The sequence below is a fragment of the Rattus rattus genome, chromosome 15 (assembly GCF_011064425.1).
Source record: "Rattus rattus isolate New Zealand chromosome 15, Rrattus_CSIRO_v1, whole genome shotgun sequence".
Classification (NCBI taxonomy): Eukaryota; Metazoa; Chordata; class Mammalia; order Rodentia; family Muridae; genus Rattus; species Rattus rattus.
The window spans coordinates 6,147,360-6,167,735 of NC_046168.1; the positions used below are offsets into that span (position 1 = coordinate 6,147,360).

The following is a 20,376-nucleotide window of genomic DNA, read 5'->3' on the forward strand; positions in this document are numbered from 1 at the left end:
CTTTTAAGGTATGTTACTGTGAACACTTCCATTTTATATATGAAGAGATGGAGGTACAAATTAATTAATTGGCCAGGGTACCAAGGAAGCAGCTGGTAAGGTTAGGACTTGAATTATGAGGGCAGGAGTGTGCCAGCAAACACAGGGGTCTGATGTCTGGATGTCTATCGTTCCTTCTAGGAGGTTCTCAGTCATTTGAGAATGAGGGGAGAGAATGGGGAAAAACAAGAAAAGAAAATGAGAAAACTCAGACTGCAGAGTTTCCCATAAAATACAATATGGGGTACACTGTGAACGGGGACAAGCTTAGAGTTATCGGTAGGAGCTCACTGGAAATTCCCAATCTAGGTCAGGGGTGGAGAAAGAGAAAGAAAGGAAATGAGAGCATGCAAAACTTCACGTGCAAAGAAGCAAGGAAGAGAGGAAATAGTAGACCATGCCTGGGTGCAGCAAATGCAAGGGTCAGAATCAGGACCTGTAGCCCAGCTTTGACTACTCTGTGGTTTCTTATTTCTTCTACTGTTCTCCACCCTTTCAACTCCCTAACACTAGACAGGAGAGAGAAAGGGAAAGGATAGATGGGAAAAGGGGCAGCATTATCATTAGATTACTTCCAGCTGATTAGGAGTGCCGAGTTCCTTGGGGTAAGTTTGATCTTCACCGTCAGAATATCTAATTTCTTCTCATTTCTTCTTTGTGTGCACAAGTACTTAACGAATAGCAACCGACCAACAAACCACCAACAGTCCCCAACTCTTGGGGCCCTGGCATTTATGTATCCTCTGAAGAGGTAGGTGAGGTCTGGATGTCCATGATCCTGAAAAGAACACTAAGAACACTACTCTTTATCCACTGAGGGTTTAGCATCTTCAAGTCACACATGCAAGGAGAAGGCATGGAGGAGGAACGGAAAAACCAGTATAAAATTTAGATTGACGAAACCCAAGGAGAGGAGAGAGTAGGAGGCTTCTAGAATTATCCAGACAAGAGGTGAGGGGCACCAGCATGGAAAGACCATCAGAGAAGAGAGAGAAAAACTCTGAGGCTGCAAGGCTTAGTGGTGAGTTGGGGCTGGTTTAGATGCCCATTGTCACATGGGTCCCTCCCTAAAGGCCTTTAAGTTAGGTCCCGCCATCTTACCTCTTCATAGAATAGAAAGTGGAAATTTTACCTGAGGGATTAAAGGAGATCTCAAGGGCTAGGGAGAGGGGAAACAGAGCTAGACTTGGAAGTGGAGTTTGCCTCACTTAAAAAGGATCTGCTCTGCTTCTGAGAGAGGAAGAGGAGCGGGAGGTGAGTTGGGAAGCTCAGTGCGATGACTTATATATGCTCAGCCCAGGGAGCGGCACTATTAGAGGGTGTGGCCTTGTTGGAGTAGGTGTGTCATTGTGGGTGTGGGCTTAAGACCCTCACTCTAGCTGCCTGGAAGCCAGTCTTCTGCTATCAGCCTTCAGAAAAAGATGTAGAACTCTCATATCCTCCTGCACCATGCCTGCCTGGATGCTGCCATGCTCTCGCCTTGATGATAATGGACTGAACCTCTGAACCTGTAAGCCAGCCCCAATTAAATGTTGTCCTTTATAAGACTTGCCTTGGTCATGGTGTCTGTTCACAGCAGTAAAATCCTAACTAAGACACTCAGGTTTCATGGTCAGGAGACTAGAGGGGTGGTAAGACCATTAACTGAGATACATATGGGCAGACGGACAGACAGGGAAAGGTGGGATGCTATGAACTTGACATTCTTGAATGGAAGGGACATCCCGCCAGTTCTACTGAGTACATACTGCAGCTATGGGAGAAGCTGAACTGGAAATATAGAATGATCTTTCTGCTTAAAGCCACAGGGAGAAATGAAATTGGAAAGTCTGGGTATGAAGAGAGCTGAGCCCAGAACCCCAGGGAATACTGACTGCTATGGGCTCACAAAGGGACAGGAGGCTGAGACAGACCTCGGAAACACTGGGGCCAAAGGTCATATGGAACAAGTTTCAAGAAAGGCAAACTGGTCAAAAGAGTCTAATACAGCTCAGAAGAGAGAAAGGAAACTCATGATGTTCCCTGAGGTTTGCAGCTAGGATGTCACCAGTGGCCATGGTGAGAACTCAGTGAACTCTGCCCTCAGGCAGAGGCCACCTCTGCAAAGGATGGCAGATGGAGGAAATCAACGGCCCCAAGAGACTTCTGCTGGTTTATTTAATATGTGGAGCACAAACGTGTTTATAGGTGGAGGGGAAGAAACCCACAGAGATGGAAGGATTTAATCAACAGGAAGGACCAGAGATTCCGGGGAGAGGATGGGAGGGGCGGGGAGGGGGGAAGACACTAAGGTCAGCAACTAAAATGTATTTAGCAGTTAAAATGAACTAAGTCACTATGATGTCGCCATTGACGGTCATAGAGATGAAGAGAACAGAGGCAAAATCCTAGAGACTCTTTGTGTGTGTGCACATGCAGGCTTACTTGTGTGCACAATAGATCTGTACTGAAGAACTCATTAAATAGAACAAGAACAGCTAATTTAGCAATTTAGCTGTAGCTGACAAACCATCTAGGGGAAACTTAGGTTCTTACTTTCTTTAGCCCCTGAGCTGGAACCCAGAGCTTGGCACACACTAGGCAAGCTCTCCACTACTGAACTCTGCCCCTTCCCTAGAGTCTTACAATATACCAAAACGCTGCAGATGGGTCACAGTTTGAACCTGTGATGTGATTCTATACTTAGGAAAAACATAAGAAAACAGCTGTGTGCTTTTGGATGGGGACAGTTGCTCTAAACATCTGAGTACATGTGAACGGGGTCTGACCTAGAATTCTTAGAGGTTAGTCAGTCTGGTAAGTGGGTGAGCTATCATGGTGGACATGTGTGGAGGGGCAAGAGCAGAAGTATCCTGGGCGATCTGACTTGCCTCGAGGTAGAAAGACCTTTGGGAGAAGTTGTGTTACTTAGAATAAGATGTCGGGGAGAAATTAACGGAAAAAAAAAAAACTTGGATATAGATAAGGCAGCAATGAGGCATAGAACCTTCTGTCCCCAAAAAGATTTAAGGGTAGAACACGAAGCAGTAGCAGCCATGCTGTCACATGATGGACGCTTCTCATTTATAGAAGGCCGGCTTCACAAATAACGAACGACTTAGTTCCGAATGACTCAGAGGGAGGATTTTGTAATACAGTGGTAGCAGCGTAGTCTTTGAATCTCTCCAGATCGCCACATAAGAACATTTCTATTGTAAAATGAATGAACAGGAGGATATATATATATATATATATATATATATGAATGATAGAACTGGGGCACATGGTGCTGTGACATGAGCTTGGGTAACCCTGCTGCTTGTTCTGAAGCCTGCTCTGCTCGGTGCCTATGGCTTGCTTTAGCAGATGACTGGTGTTCCTGGCATCTCTAACTTCCTGGGGTCTTGGTGCATTTCAGGATTTGCCCTGAAAGCTTTATGCAGAGAGTATTCTGGGACTCCCTACAGGAGTTTGCCGCTGTTCGCTATCGTCTGAACTCAGAGGCTTCTCTCTAGCTAGAATCTCGGTGAAACCTCTCATGACCTTGACCGCAACACCTTTTCATTCTGAGGTCTGCGAATCCAGCAGCACGCAGGTGAGGCTGTCTTCTTTACTTTTCTATCGCTGTGATTAAAAAGCAAAAAACAAAAAACAAAACAAAACAAAACAAACAAACAAACAAAAAAAACCACAGCCAAGGCAACTTATGGAAGAAAGTGTTTCATTTTGGCTTATGGTTTCAGACTTCGGATGGCTCTGTGTGTGTGTGTGTGTGTGTGTGTGTGTGTGTGTGTGTGTGTGTATGTTCTTAAAAAAAAAAGTAACATGAAAGACCTTTGAAAATTTCATATGGAAAACTACTGCTGTAAAAGCTCCTTAAAATATTTACGCATGCATATATAAAAGGAGCTAGCCTATAACCCGGACGGAGAACAGTGCCTCTCACAATCACCATAGTGTGGAGGAGACTGGATGAAGTTGTGAATGAATCTGTATCACCAATGTGGTGAAGCTTTCCCCAGGCCTGAGGGTGTTAATGACCACTGATTCTTAGCTAAAACCGGTGTGTGGAGAAAGTATTAAGGGAAGCTTCCTCCTCTGAGATGACAGCAATCTGAGACTGCTCCCTACAGAGACCTCCCACCGGAATTAGTTTAACCCACCTGGTTCAACTTAAACGATAAATGCACCAGGTTTCCCAGCTGTTGGTGCATCTCCATCAGAGCCTGCAGCCCACTTGATCTCAGACTTTTCTGTGTCTCTGTGTGTTCTTCATTCTCCATCGCTCCAGTAAGGCCAATCCCTAAGCCATTCAGGTTGTGGCACCATACACCATTGTTATGGTTTGTATATGCTAGGCCCAGGGAGTGGCACTATTGGAAGGTGCGGCCCTGTTGGAGTAGGTGTGCCACTGTGGGTGTGGGCTTTAAGACCCTCATCCTAGGTTCCTGGAAGCCAATATTCTGCTAGCAGCCTTCAGATGAAAATGTACAACTCCCAGCTCCTCCTGCACCGTGCTTGCCTGGATGCTACCATGTTCCTACCTGATAATGACTGAACCTCTGAACCTATAAGCCAGCTCCAGTGAAATGTTGTCCTTATAAGAGTTGCCTTGGTCACGGTGTCTGTTCACAGCAGTAAACCCTAACAAAGACAACCATCAAAAAAAAAAAAAAAAATCTCAGTACAGGGTATGGATTACCTACCTCTTAGGGTTATTGATCAGTGGGGTTCCCCAAACATTACAGGCCATTACTATGGTTCTTGGTTACTCTCCACAACTAGATGGTGAGATCCAAATGCTGAGGATAGCACAAGCATTAGTTAGAGGAGATGGAGAAATGGAGCTGGTCCCAGCATGAAAGCTTCATCCCTGCTGACTGGCTTTTAGAGTCTGAGAAGACTCTATGCATGCTAACAGGAAAAAGTGACCAATAGTGTAGCCCACCTGTGAACTTGCTATAATAATGACTGGCCTCGAAAGCCATGAATAGGGGCATGAATTGTATGGAACCAACCACTTTAGAATTAGATTTAAAGCCTACTCCATGAGATAGAATTCATGGCTGGTGCTGTTAACTGGGCCAAGAACTCGTGATGGTCTAGGTCACAGGCTCCAGCTGAGAACCTAATACTACTATTTAGCTATGTGGATAGCATTAAATCTCCCTCCTAGTTCCTATCTTCACACCCTTAGATTAGTCCATTCCTTATTCTTGTTTTCCACTCTTTTTCCAGTAGATGGCAATTAATTCAAAGACCCAGAACTAGTCAATATGCAGAGAATAAAAGATGCTCAGATATCAACGGGACATCAACATCACACACACATACAAACACACACACACACACACACACACACACACACACACACACACACACACACACAGGCACCCAAGGCTCAGCAATACAGGAGATGGGGTAGAAAGACAGTAAGAACCAGGGGCAGGGGAAATAGTGTTTTCCAGACACGGACAGTTGCACAAGTGAACTTATAGTGGTTGTAACAGTATGTACAAGATCTGCGCAAGCTCAAACCAGACCAAATCCCAGTATGGAATGGAGAGATGGCCACAGAGCCCCACCTCTGCATGAGGAACTACTGGTAACTGACAGCTGCTGAAAGGAGAGTCCACTTTCTTCAAAAGTATAGGCCCCTGGTAGACTTACCATGCCCCAGTAGAAACTCACACATCCAAGACTATATGGGCGGCAAAAATAGTACTTGGTGAGTTTTTAAAAAAACAAACAAACAAAAACAAAAGAAAAAACAAGACACAAAATTTGGTGGACAGAGAAAATGGGGCTGATCTTAGAGGAGGTGGGAGAGAGGAATAAGAAAATAAGCATGAAGAAGGCAGTAACCAGTACAAAGTAAAGCATATACATATTTTTTAAGTATTAGCTAAACTAAATTACTTTCCATCAGATTAACTTCATCTTCTAGGTGTATGTATCTCTGTTTCTTTCTGTCCCTCTGTATGTGTCTCTGTCTCCATCTGCACCTACCCTTCCCCTCCCCCAAGCATACTTTATTGAGTATACTGCATAATAGCAGACTGGGCAATGTAGTGGTTTGAATATGTTTGGCACTGTTAGAAGGTGTGGCCTTGTTGGAGAAAGTTTGGGATTAGAGACTCTCCTCCTAGCTGCCTGGAAAATAGTAGTTTGCTTCTGGCTTCCTTTTGGATGAACTCTCAACTCCTCCTGCACCATGCCTACCTGGACACTGCCATACTCCTGCCCTGATGATGATGGACTGAACCTCCGAACCTGTAAGCCATCCCCAATTAAATGTTGTCCCAATTTAAGAGTTGCCTTGGTCATGATGTCTTTTCACAGCAATGAAACCCTAAGACAGGCAGTATCCCCAATTTTCCTAATATTTCCTTAGGTCCAGCCTCTAAAACATAGCTCAACAATTGATCGTTTGGACCCCCCGGCCCTAAATGCCATGGTTGAACCATTAGGGTCATCTACCACCCTTTCCCCCTAACTCAGGCAGATTCCCTACTCCACAAAAGACCAGTAGGTCACTACTTTACTTATTGTTTTTCAGAGAAGGAAAGCAAGGAGAAGCTACCATGGTTGCTCCTGTGTGTCAGATACGTGCAGAGGGATACCTCTGAAATCTGAGAGAAGAATGGATGAAGGCACTTAGCACTTTATCATTTAATGCCCCCAGTCTCTTTTCCCTCCAAGCATTAAGACAACTCTAGTTCCAAGAGAATACAATGTCCTCTATGGCCTCCACGGGTATTGCATACATGTGGTAAACAGACAAACGTGCAGACAAAACGTGTGTGTGTGTGTGTGTGTGTGTGTGTGTGTGTGTGTGCGTGTGTAATAAAAATAAATATTTATTGTACAAAAAGTACAGCAATTCACCTGCCAAAGCCCATTCTCTCTATTTTCATTCATCATGCAACTGTTTTTGTAAATAATAAACAATGCTAAATTACAACATTCACTGCCCTCATTTAAAGAAAGAAGGGAACTTGGCCTGTCTGTTCCAAAGTCCACGTTCAAAACTCTTCAGACCCTTCTGAGGAGTTAGAGCTCTTTAATCTCGTTCTTTGCAACCTTGTAGCATTGTAACATGTCTTGTAGCATTGAAGCTGGTCAGGAATGCTCTTCCCTTCACTGACCTAAAAATGCCCCTCTCCAACACCTTCCCCCTTTTCTATTTTAGTTCGTTTGTTTATTTTTCTGTCTGTTTTTTCTCATGCTGTAAGCCTCTGCCAGCCATTTACCATATTGCCTTCTGGGAGGCAATGATTCCGGGCTGAAGGTGGTTATTTTAAATGTCTGTACTTGGAAGTTATGTTTTCCCATTGTCACATGTCTGGTGACAAGGAGGTCCACCACCATTCTGATTTCTCTCTTATCCTTTTCCTTTTCTGCAGATGACTGTGCTACGTGAGTATAGTTTTATTTGTACTTATTCTAGTTGGAATTTTATTTCTACTTATTCAACTGGTTTCACAAATGATTCAATGTACAGATTTAAAGAACATAAATCATTAATTCCTTGAGATGTTTTTTCTAGTTCTTTTTTTTTTTTAATAACAATTGAAGCTAATCCTTCTGGGTTTTTTTTTTTTTTTTTTTTTTTGGGAGCTGGGGACCGAACCCAGGGCCTTGTGCTTGCTAGGCAAGTGCTCTACCACTGAGCTAAATGCCCAACCCGTTTTTTCCAGTTCTTACTCTGCGATTCTTCACTTATGCCCTGGAGAATGAGAATGGAGTGTATAATATAGTCTCAGACTCTAACATTTCTCCATGCCATACGTGCTATTATCTTATTAAGATCTTGATTTGAATGACTTTAAATTCCTGCTTCTATGTCCCCTGAGGAAGTGGCAGCTGATGATTTGGTTGAGCTCTGGCCTGCACGGAGACCGTCTCATACATGTATAACTCAGAGAGCTGCAATAATGTTATACAGAGTTACGGAGTGTTCTGAACACTTCCACTTTGATATATCCAGCCTTGTACCTGTAGACTCCCTTCCAATCACGTCTGTCAACTCTTGTTGATCTATCTCTGCTGACCCCGAGTTGTTATCTGTGCGAATTGATGTGAGCAGAATTAGTTTAATATTATTGGAAAGGATTTGTCCTCTTTCTAGTGGAGAGATTGACAAGCACTTACCTCGTTCTTACAGAGGTTATTTTGGCTGTGGGCTACTAAATGTCATGAGCGGTCAATGGCTGCAGCAAGGACATCAATGCTGAAGCGGGAATCTGTGCCAAGAAAGAGTTGGCCACACGGCCCGTACAAAGGGAGGAGAGCCGGAGAGGTAAACAGGGATTAGACTTGAGTGTGAAGGTCAGATAAACAGGACTTACTGAGGGACTGGAGGTTATGAGGGACTTTAAGACATTCCTGGGTCGGGGATGGGGTCGCAAATTTTATCTTTCAATAAACTCCAAACGATCTAGGCAGTTGGAGTGGGCACATCTCTAAGTTTGAGACTCTAGTTAGATATTAAAGAAAAACCATCAAGAATGTGGCCAGACCCAGAACTCTGGAGTTAAGGGCTTTGGAGATAAAGTTACAGATCTGGAGTCTCGATACACAGTATAGAACAGGGTGATGTTTTAAAAATGTAGTTGATGAGGTTAGTCACGGCCCTACATTTGCTTGCCAGCATAGCAGGTAACAATCATTATTATTATCATTGCCGTTGTTGTTATTGTTAAAGGGAAGGAAGGAAAAGGAAAGAGCCCCATTGAGCGAAGATGGAGATAGGAGGCGCTGGGAACAGTCTTAGATCAGCCAAACTCTGAGCTGGGAAGAGCCCAACCACAGAAAAAGCCAAAGATGATCCAGTGAACCAGGAAGAGACGCCCAATCAGGAGGAGCAGCGTTAGGTGCTGTCCTGAGTTTAAGGACAGTAAGAGAGGCCCAAGTATCGGTCTGTACTGGGCAGGCATTGCCTACGGATGACGATCAGAGTCCTGCATTGGGTGGGAGGGGGGGGTGCTAAGGGAGGTGGGGGGGGTTCAGACAGCAGAAAGGACACAGTTTTGAACTTTTACTGTGAATGGGGGAAGATGAGGACAGTGGCCTGGGGGGGGGGGTGGACCAAGAGAGAGGAAGCACCTTTGTTTTAGTATCAGAGCTGCCAGGGCACATCTGTACACTAACTGCAGACCTTCACCAAGTCGTCTGTACACAGCTGCCTAGCTGCCTCCCTTTCTTCTTCTTACTGTTTATATCCCTAAAGAGGGGGAAAGATACAACTCGCTATCTTGGTTCATTAACTATGCAATGATCAGTGAGAGCCAAATCCCGTTGTTATCTGATTCTTAAGAGGCACCTCGTGAGTCTACATTTAACACCTGTGTAAAATGTTAACTCTTTGTATAGACAGCAGAAGCCCTACCTAATGGGGCCTTCTCCTCTGGGTGAGAGGATAGTCAATCCTTTTAATGATAAATTGTGAAAGACTTTCCTATCACTCAAAGGTGCCACTCGTACCCAAACCCAACTCAGCCCTGCTTCTAATAACACTGAATAGATAGAATAGATTATTCTAAAGATAATAAACGCAGGACAAAGCCAAAGACACTTCAATCTTCCAGGCTTCGTCAACATCATTAATGCATCCGACTTTCCATTCGTGTACTCAAGGACCACTCTGGCTATCTCACTGTAGCTAATATGACCACAACCACTTTAAGATCTATCTCAGCACTGGAAAACCAGTGACCCGAACTGGCCTCGATATCTTTGTTACGGATGTGAAGATAGTCCACACGTCTGGCAGCTTCCGGCTACCAGGGATAGTTAAATTGCATAAGCAGGTGTCCGAGCAAAGTCCAAGAGGTTAATAACAAACAGCTCTACTTTATCTGTGGCTGGGGAGGTGGACTCGGCATTGTCAGCACCAGGCAAACACACAGCAAAGCGTTTCCCAAGAGAGATAAGTTGAGAGAGAGGTGAGCCTGCTAGAAAGCTGGCTCTTTTCCTGGGAGTTGACTGCTGCTTTCCCAGGGGCTGGCCTTATCTGGGGACAGTAATCACTCTCTGCCCCTCTGGCTTGCTTAGGTAAGCTAACAGTACTCTAAGCAAAGGAAACTCCTAGACATTTAAATTTCTTCTGAAATCCGGTAAAAAAAATTAATAATCAGGCAATCCTCCCAGATCCATGAAATGTAAGGCTTGATATGTAAGTTACAGTGGCTTAGCACGCAAGGCCTTGGGTTCAAACCCTAGAACCATCAAAAACAGATTATGTTTCCTATCCGAACTCAAAGCTTTGAGAGCTCTGACAGTGACTTTTAGATGTGACATTGGGAGGCATTTATTTAAAGGCCAGACTCCCCATTGTTCTCACTTTCGGGTCTAGAATTTTCCCAGAGCTAAGGCAACAGCAGAAATAGATACTTCCTGGTATGTTGTGTGGTTTAGGATGCTGTCCCAACAGGCAGGCACAGCATAGTGTTATCCCAGTAAGACTCTTCAAAATGAACAGGAGAAGAGAGCACTGTGCTTACAGTTTAAAAAGAAATAAACCAGGGCAGCCTTTGTATGTTCATGTATGTTTCCATCCTACCCCAGGGAAGCAGGGCTTGTGTTCTCTTGCATAAAGTAATGTTCCTTTTCTGGCTTTCTGGTTCCTCTGTACGTGTGTTCATGTGTGTGCACTCGAGTGTGTCTGTGTGCCTGCATGTGCATGTGTGTACATGTGTGTGAGCGCATGTTATGGGTATGTATACACCCATGTGGGGGTTGATGTTGGGTGCTTTCTCAATCTTACTTTTTGAGATGGGGTCTCACTGAACCTGGATCTCACCGACTAAGCACCATTGGCTGGTAACAAGTCCCAGTGGTTCTCCTGGCTTCATTTCCCCAGAGCAGCAGGAGCTGCTGCTGATGGTGGTGGTGGTGCTACTGCTGGTGCTGCTGCTGCTTCTTCTTTCTCCTCCTCCCTCCTCCTCCTCCTCCTCCTCCTCCTCCTCCTCCTCCTCCTCCTCCTCCTCCTCCTCCTCCTCCTTTTTCTTCCTGCGAGATGGGGGATGGGTGTCTCAGTATTTAAAACCAGCTGTCCTGGAACTCACTATGTATATACCAGGCTAGCCTTGAACTCAAAGTCTCTTGAGTGCTAGGATTGAAAGTGTGCACCACCATGGCCAGCAGGCACCTGGCTTTCCATGTGGATGCTGAGAACGGAACTCAAGCCTCAGGTTTGTTCAGGAAGCTCTTTACTAACTGAGCCGCCTCCCCCCACCCCCACCAGGCTCTTCTCTGGCATCTTATCCATTGGATGGCAACTCCTCCACACTGGCCTTTCCACACACATACAGAGCAAGTATGAGAAAACCTCGCTTCCAGCATCTAAAACCTAAAAGGATCCCGGGCCAAAGTTGCAGAGGAGTGGGAATATAGAAGGGTCTAGGAGAAAGCCTGATGCATGGCTACCAAGTCCTTCCTGGGAAAACACTGGCAAACAACAACCAAGGAAAGGTGGCACGAAGTAGAATCAAGATCTGGGCAAGAGCCAAGCCTTTCTTTCCCCACGTAGGAAAATTAAAAACTAAATTCTACCATACCTTACCAAAAAAATTCTTTTTCATTCTCTATGACTAAAATTTTATCTGTGAAAACTCAACCACTCATTTCCTCTGGAAGAAAAGAAAGGGAAATATTGATAAGGTTCTAATAAAGAATCTTTTAAACAAACAATAAGAAATACAATGGAAGTCAGCCCTGGTGGTATGTGACCTCCAATTCCAGCTACTCAGGAGGCTGAGATGGGTAAAGAGTTCAAAGCTGGCTAGAATTCAAGGCCAGCTTGGGCAGCTTAATGAGGCCTTGACTTAAAATTTAATTTAAAAAAGGGTTTTAAGAAAAAGGGTGTGGAGGGATACAACTCAGTGATAGAATGTTTATCTCCTGTACAAGAGGCCCTAGCATCAATCCCTAGAACCAGTACCAGGAAACAAAACAACAAAGGCAGATGTAGTAGAGTATGTCCCTCATTTCTGCACTCAGTAGGCAGAGGTCATCTGGTCTACCTAGTGAGTTCCAAGTTACCCAGAGGTATATAGTGAAACCTTATCTCAAAAACAAAACAAAAAGGGAAATGGATAAAGAAACAGTATATTAATTTGGCAACATGAAAAATTTAAATCTCCTTATGATATGACTTGAAATAAAGAAGACATGCAACCAAGTGAGGGGCATGGAGACTGTTATGTTGCTGCCCATGGCTCCTTTAGAACTGCAGATCAGCAGGAAATATACAACCTGACACAGACATGAGGGAACTTACATCAACTAGCAACTTACTGAAAACACCAAAATGTTCTGTGTGCAGATGAAAAGAAGCTTACTTTTATTAAAAACCTAGCAAGTGCAAGCATTTTAAAAATGAGATGTATTTATCAATTATATTTGAAATAATATTTTAAGTACTTTAATATTAAGAGCTCATAGAAGCATGAAAAACAAATCCCAGTTCTTCTGTGTTGCTACTGGTACTGCTTGTTCATTTAATTGTTTAGAGAACAGTGTCTTAATCTCTGGTCTGCTGATTCCACACGGCTAAATCTGTAGAGCATAAAGTCAGAACATGTTTCAAAGGTGTACACAGGCTGGGGTACAGCTCACTGAACAGAGTGCTTGGCTGGCATGCAAGATGCCCTGGACTTGACCCCTACCGTTTTAAGAAAGGGTCATGGTAGTGCATACCTCTTATCCCAGCACTCAGAAATTGGACACAGAAGGATCAGATGTTCAAGATCATCTTCTAATACTTAGCAAGTTCCAAGGGCAACCTGGCTAGAGACCCTGTTTTGGAGGGAGGGAGGGAGGGTGTATGTATACAATAGTGCTATCTAATAAATTGTTAAGATAAAAGTATTATATACTGTTATGATCCAATAGGGTCTATTAAACTGCATGCACACAATGTCACCCAGTAACTGATTCCTTATGGAAAGAAGGGAAAGGTTCCAACTTCAACAACGCTTCATGTCTAAGGCTCAGAAGTGACCATGACAAGACTTTCATCTGAATAGTGAGAAAAACTATTTCATGTAGGTGGAAACATTTTATAATTGGAAAATACTGAGCACAGCGTTTCTGGATTTGATGAGTCTGATCTAACCTAATCATTGTACTGTGTGCAGGGCCATGCTCTGGGTAAACTTGGACTGGCCGCATCTGTCTCATTTGTACTTTCACAATAGCTGTAGGAAGTGCTGGGAAGGTACCAGCCTGTGATAAGGAGCTGGCTGGTACAGCCTGGGCCCTGTTCCAACCTAGAAACAAGATGTCCTCTAATGCTTTCTCCCAGGGACTCACATAGCCCTGAGGTGTAAAGCCCATGCCAAGTTGCCTTCTGGGTCTCTTGACACTATGTAAAAGGGACACAATGCAGGTAAGACTCCATCACCCCAGGCCGCTGTTCTGTGCCTTAATGGACTAGTTCATAATGAATTAGATCTAGACTTCTTTGGACCCTCTACACTTATCATGGGTAATAAATCCACTTTGAGCATGGATGCTCTGTCTCACTGAGCACAGGCAAGCTGGAATCTGTTATCTGTGAACAAACTTCACACTGAAATGCTCGGGAAGAACGGGGCAAGTTAGTCATTTCAAGAAAAGACAACACAGAAGAGAAATAAGACTTAACAAAGGCTAACTCCTTAAGTGTTTGCCTAAGTAAAGTATGAGAAAGAATATTTAATCATGCAGCAGACTTGGGTGTTGTCAACCAAATAGTAAAGGCTATTTGCAACTAAATGCTTTTAGCAGATAGGAGATATGACTACATTTTTTTTCCTTCCTATCTAAATATGGCAAGAATAGGGTGGTGGTGGTGCACATTTTTAATCCCAGCATTTGGGAGGCTGAAAGGCAGGCAAATCTCCATGATTTTGAGGCAAGCCTGGTCTACAAAATGAGTTTCTAGACAGCCAGGGCTACACAGTAGAAACCCATCTCAAGAACCAAAGCAGGGGGGTTGGGGATTTAGCTCAGTGGTAGAGCGCTTGCCTAGGAAGCGCAAGGCCCTGAGTTCGGTCCCCAGCTCCGGGGGGGAAAAAAAAAAAAAAAAAGAGACAAAGCAGGGAGGGGGCAGGTCATATACTGTCAAGCCTGGAATCCAAACAAACAAATCATATTGAGAGTAGCCAGGTGGTATCACTCTCTTTTGGGCATGTGCATACTCCTAACAAAAAGTTTCCTGCACTGGTGGTTTTATTTATTTATTTTGTTGTTGTTTTGAGTTTGTTGTCTGGGAAGAAGGAATATCAACTAAGAAAATGTCTTCATCAGATTGGTCCAAAGGCAAGTCTGGGGGGGCGGTACTTTGTTGATTAATGATTGATGTTAAGAAGACCCAGCCCTGGCTGGAGAGATAGCTCAGTGGTTAAGAACACTGACTGCTCTTCCAGAGGTCCTGAGTTCAATTCCCAGCAACCACACAGTGGCCCACGACCATCTGTAATAGGATCCGATGCCCTCTTCTGGTGTGTCTGAAGACAGCTACAGTGTAGTCATATAAATTAAATAAAATAAATAAAACTTAAAAAAGAAAAGAAAAAAGAAGATCCAGCCATTGTCCATGGGGCCTACCCTGGGCAGGTGGTCCTGGGTTATATAAGAGAGAAAACATAAAAGAAAAACATGAGGAGGTCAGGGATGCTGTAACACACCTTTAGTCCTAGTACTTGGGAGGAAGAGGAAGAGGTAGGTGGATCTCTCTGAGTTCAGGACTTCCCAGTTTACATAATGGGTTCCAGGACAACCAAGATTGTATAAAGAGACCCTGTCTAAAACAGCAGCAGCAACAGCAAAACCCAAAGAAAGAAAGACATAGGGTTGCTGTTGTTGCTGCTGCTGCTGCTGCTGCTGCTGCTTCTCCTCCTCCTCCTCCTTCCTTCTCCCTCCTCCTCCATCTCTTCCTCCTTCTCCTCCTCCTCTTCCTTCTTCTTTGGGAAAACACCAAATGGTGCATCCCTGAATGATGAGGTTCTGAAAATCATGCCAGTGCAGAAGCAGACTCAGGCTGGCCAGTGGACCAGGTTCAAGGCTTTTGTCACTATTGGGGACTACAACAATCACATTGATCTTGGTGTTGAGTGCTCCAAGGAGGTTGCCACTGCCATCCCAGGGGTCATCCTCCTGGCCAAGCTTTCCATCATCTCTGTGCAGAGAGGCTACTGGGGGAACAAGATTGGCAAGCCCCACACTGTCGCATGCAAGGTGACAGGCCGCTGTGGCTCTGTGCTGGTGCATCTCATCCCTGCCCCCAGAGGCACTGGCATTGTCTCTGCTCCTGTGCCCAAGAAGCTACTGATGATGACCAGTATAGATGACTGCTATACTTTAGCCAGAGGCTTCCCTGCCACCCTGGGCAACTTTGCCAAGGCCACCTTTGATACCACCTTTAAGACTTGACCCCCAACCTCTGGAAAGAGACTGTGTTCACCAAGTCTCCTTATCAGAAATTCACTGATCATCTTGTGAAATCCCACACCAGAGTCCCACACAGAGGACCCAGGCTCCAGCTGTGGCTACATGTAAGGGTTTTTAATAGAAAAAAAAAATAAATGAATTAAGTCTGGGGGGAAAAAAAGAGAGAGAGAGAGAACAAGGGGAACAAGCCAGTAAGCAGCATTCTTCTGTGGCCTCTGCTTGACCTCCCTAGTGATGGACTATGACTGGGTTATATAAGCCAAATAAAGCCTTTCCTCTCCAGGTAGCCTCAGGTCAGTGTTTTAGCACAACAACAAAAATCAAAGACAGAAGTTGGTCCAGGAGTGGTGCATTGCAGTGACAGACCTGACCATGTTGTTTTGGGAGGACTATGGGCGTGTTTAAAACTTTGAACTGGAAAAGTCACTGAGCAATCAAAACTTAGTGGAATTATCTGTGAAAGCTTGAAAGATAATGTTGAGAGGAATGTAGATGCTGGAAGCCTGGCTTATAAATTTCAGAGAGAGGCACAAACTTCTTTCAGAGCCATTCATGTGATACCTTGGTTTTGGTGTTTTGTTTTAGCGTGTGTGTGTGTGTGTGTGTGTGTGTGTCCCTGGTTTCTGCTCAGCTGGGGCTGAAGAATCAGCTGTGATTAACAAGAGAGCAGCATCACTGGGGTGAAATCCTCTGAGAAGTGTTTCCTCAGAGTCAGCACGGAGAAGCTGTGGGATTCGAGGCTACGATGTCTCAAGTCAACAGCTGAGCCTGGTGAAGTCTAAGAGTCTCCCACATGATTTACTGGTTTTGGACTCAGGAAAACTGTAGAATTGAAGAAGTTATAAATCCCTGAGAGAGAAGCCTGTGGAGGTGCAACCCCAGCTGTAATGGAGACACCAGGATAGTAAAGATGCTAGGGCTGTAAGGTGACTGCCAAGGACAACAGCTGGTAAGGAGAGCACACTGGACATGCTGTGTGTACTGTCAACGACAGAACCAGAGAAGTAAAACTGTCCAAGCCAGAAGATCATGAACCCCAGAGTTGGGACACATTTTTACATAGTTGGATTTTGGTTTTGCTTTGATCTGATTGTAATTGTGCCCCCAATTGGAAGTAGAAAGAGGAGAAAGTATGTAACTTACTTTGGATTTTACCGGAGCCCACAGTTGAAAGACTTTGGATATTTTAAAGAGACAGAGCTTTTAAAGTGTTGTTGGAGTTTCTCAAGACTATAAGACTTTTACAAGTTGTAACATGTTGTGATTTTGAAATTAGCATGACACCTTGGGAATGAACAAGAGAGGAAAGGTTAGGATTTAATAGTTACATGTTTGTATGGCAAGTCGACAAGAGGTCACTTTCCATGAAGTTAGGGATCAAAAGCAGTTAGGTTAACGTAAGCATCCCTTCTTCTGGAAGTCTTAGGTACACTCCACCCCAGCACAGTGATCACCATGAAGGGAGCTACAGGCCAAGCCTGCTCTCTGAGACTATCAATTAGGTCCAGGAGATTAAGGAAAGCTTACTTCTTAGAGATTTTCAATCTCCCTTTCCTAAGAAAGGGTAAGCACTCATGTATTCAATGAATAAGAATGACCAGCTCAATCCAGGAATGATGGTGCAAACCTATGATCCCAATACTCAGGAGGCAGAAGCAGGAAGACCAGAGGTTAGAGATGGTCCTTGGATATACAGTGAATTTGAGGCTAGCATGGAATGTGTATGATGTTGTCTAAATAAAGAGTAGGACTGGGCATGTGGCTCATTTGGTAGAGGGCTTACCTAGTACTCAGGAAGCTCTAGGTTCCCCTAGCACCATATGAACTGGGCATGAAGGCGCATAGACACAGCCCAAATCCTCTAGAAGCAAAATGAAGATCAGGAGTTCAAAGACAGCTTCAACTACATACTGATACGTACTGAACTTGAGGTCAACCCGGACTACATGAGGCTCTGCCTCAAAATTAATTAACTCATTAATTAAATATTAATTAATACCTGTTACTAATTATTGTTTAATTATGAATTAAAATAAGAAGGAAAAAAGACAGAACTAGAGTTCCAGTGAATCTGATGACTTCCAACAGCAGCAAGAGACCTGAAGCAATGAAGCAGAGAGCACAAAAAGAGGTGGCCAGTGGGATGGACATCCTGGACATTATGGTGGCATAGGTCTATCTAAGAAAGGATCCCATGAATGCAAGTCAGAGAAGCAGTCGGCATGTGAGACCTAGGGACAGAGTTTCTAACGCAAAGAGAGGACTCTGCAGAGACCTAGGGAGGGATGAGCAGTAGGAACCTGATCAGAAAAAGCACGCATGTGCTGGAGCAGGAGAAGAGTGGGATCGGCATATGGGGACGGTGAGGCAGGATGCTGACTTCAGCATTCTACAGTGTCAACCAAGATGCAAAGGAAAGCCATGGACCTGGTTTTCAGCAAGGGTAACACAGCCGTGGGTCCAAGTCGGGAGGCTGAGTTACTGTCGGCTCTGTTTGGACACAAAGATAATGCCTACCTCTTTCTCAGCAGGAAAGAGCTCTAAGTAGAGAATCAGAATGCCTGAAGTCACTGAGTGGAAAAATCAAAAGGAAGCAATGGCAATGTCCAAACTATCTATTTGGTCCTATCCCCATGCAAGTCCGTGGAGGCTTGAGGCTTGCTCATCTCTGTGAGGGACACATGCAATCTGACAATCTGACATACTAAACAGTGCCAGGGAGAGACACACACACACACACACACACACACACACACACACACACACACCCCTACTCCTTGGAGTTCATTGCCTTGTTCAAGGCCCCACAGCAAGCAGCAAAACTTTCTTTTCAGAAGGAAAGAAAGAAAGTAGGTCAGGGCTCTTCTGTCTGGTAGCTGGGGGCGCACTGGGCAGCCTCCAAAAGCAACTGCCCACTTGGAGGTCTCTATTGAGCAATTTCAGTGATGTCAGAGCTGAGGGCCCCGGGAGCAGCAGAATTTCTGAACCTGCCCCTCAGTCACGGTTTTCCTGGTTACTTTTTCAGACCATTCCTTCCTGTCCTGCGCTTCGTTTCTTTATCCCACATGTTTATTTTCTATACAGTCTTTTCCCAAACAGAATTTGAGTTTCCAGGTCACCGTGTCCCATCAGGGCATACTCCGCAGATGTGGACTGCACTCGAAGATAAAACGAGCCGTCACTGCCATGGATGAACACGGGTCGCCACCCACAACAGGGCTCTCATTCAGCCTCCAGCCATGAAAAATCCTCCATCTGTAGGAGCCAATCTTCCTTTTGTGAAGGTCATGCCATGCGAAGGGCAGGGCAGGTCCTCCTAACCTTTTTCACCAAGATGTCCCTCGCTGACATGCACAACATGACAAAGGGGCCAATACGACGTCCACAAACCCTGAGAAACTTGCTTCGGTTTCTTGTTTTTGTTCTGAGGGCACCGGCCATTTCCCTTCCACTTAATTCATTCTCAGGTCTCTCAGAACAGTCTGCTGCCGCCATGGTAACGGGGATCAGCAATGCTGCTCTGAGGTGAGTGCTCACCATGGCCCACTGCCCACAGGGTTCTGGGCCTCAGCCCCAGTAGCTCTGCCTGATCCGGGCCAGCAGCCTGGACACCACTGAAAACACAAAGACTGACTGAAGTTTCAGGCAAGATTGATGGCCCTCATTCCTCTACCAGATCCCAACAAATTAGAAAAGCAAAAAGCTCCCTCGAAAACCAAACCGCAAACCTTTGAACTCGGCTTTTTCTAAAACTAAAATTGATCTTTTATGCTTCTGAAACCACAAGCAAGAAACTTGGTCTCCGTTCTGGGCTGATCTCTGTAGTCTCTTCCATTCCCTAGGGTCATGTTGGGGCATCCCAGGCCTACAAGGCCGGTACCCACAGGGCTGGCACCAGTGACGTTGCTCAAGACACTGTTGGTGAGATGCGGGTGATGTGCATGGTCAAAGGGAAAGGCTGTTCTGTGCTCTCTACTAATTATTCACTTTTTAGTATGGATTATTTGTTATACAAGTACTGCACTTAGGCACACAGTAGGCCTTCCACACTGGTTTGTTAAATTAACCAAATAACTGAATTTCCTGAGCTCTAAGACCAAAGCACCTGGCACACAGTAGGCCTCCACAGTGGTTTGCCAAGTTAACCAACAACTGAATTTCCTGAGCTCTGACTGGGTGTGCACCAGGCACCGTTCAATTTTACACATGTATCTCAAATTTTATAATGGGATTTCTGTAACACACAGGAAAACACTTAATTCCCTTTTACTACCTGCAAGGCCTTATCACAAACATTTGACTCAACTGACTCTCACGATAGCCATACAACAGGACCCAAAAAGATCCGGGCACAGCGGACCCATGAATGATAGCTTATTTAGAAAAGGGGTCTTTGCAGATATAATTAAGGGTCTTGAGCTGACATTATCATAATCATACCAAATCCAATGACAAATATTTTATAGGAGAGAAGAAGGCTGTGAAGTTCAAGATATTGAACAGAGGGACTTTCCACAAGCTGATGGCCACCTAGAGCCACGAGCTTCATGAAGCAAGAGAATCTTCCTTGCATCCTCCAAGATGAATATGACTCTGCAGCACCCTGAATTTAAAGAGTAAGTTTACTGTGAAAACTGTAGCTGTGTGGCAGCCTAGGAAACTGACACAAATCCCATGTCCTTTCCCCCAAGACACTGGATGGGAAAGGTGAAGTGACAGGCCAGGCCCGAGCACCCACTCTGGGAGTATAGGGAGCAGATGGGAATTTGAACACTGTTCAAAGTCCTTGTTCTTAACAACTACAGCCATTCCTGGAATATATTCACTTTTGAACACCTTGAATGCTGGGACTGTGGCTCTAAACAAGAGTGTAGGCTTCACATGAAGCTTATGAGAGAGCTGATGTTCCAAGGGGGTGAA

General features: G+C 44.7%; 1 pseudogene; it reads left to right on the top strand.

The window, feature by feature from the left end:
• The first annotated feature begins 14,970 nt into the window (after positions 1–14,970).
• Positions 14,971–18,699, top strand: LOC116884905 (annotated as a pseudogene).
• The last annotated feature ends 1,677 nt before the right edge of the window (positions 18,700–20,376 follow it).